The sequence below is a fragment of the Poecilia reticulata genome, linkage group LG17 (genome assembly GCF_000633615.1).
Source record: "Poecilia reticulata strain Guanapo linkage group LG17, Guppy_female_1.0+MT, whole genome shotgun sequence".
Classification (NCBI taxonomy): domain Eukaryota; kingdom Metazoa; phylum Chordata; class Actinopteri; order Cyprinodontiformes; family Poeciliidae; genus Poecilia; species Poecilia reticulata.
The window spans coordinates 6155332-6155720 of record NC_024347.1 but is presented as its reverse complement, the minus strand read 5'-3'; positions in this window follow the sequence as shown (position 1 = coordinate 6155720).

The following is a 389-nucleotide window of genomic DNA, read 5'->3' as shown; positions in this document are numbered from 1 at the left end:
TTCCACTGCAGTTTTGCAAAATAAAACAATTTCAGTAAAAAGTGCCGTGTTTCCATTAAGCTAAACTATTTTCCAAATGTCAAATTGTGTAACTATACGGTCAATGGAAACAGCTTATTTTACCTAAAGAGGCAACAACAGCCTTCAAGAACTGCTGATTAACCTTTTACAAGAGTTGTGGTTCACTCTTTACGGCAAAATTCTTTAATTCACTCAAATTGGAGAGTTTTTGAGCATGAACGCCCAAAGGTCTTCTGACTCTTTCATGTACACTTGAAGTAATTTTCAATTCAGTCCAGTTTATTTCTAATTCACGACACAAGTTTATTTCAGCAATGGTCGCTTGGGTTGTCATTAACTTTACCACGATCCCTCAGGCCAATTATGCA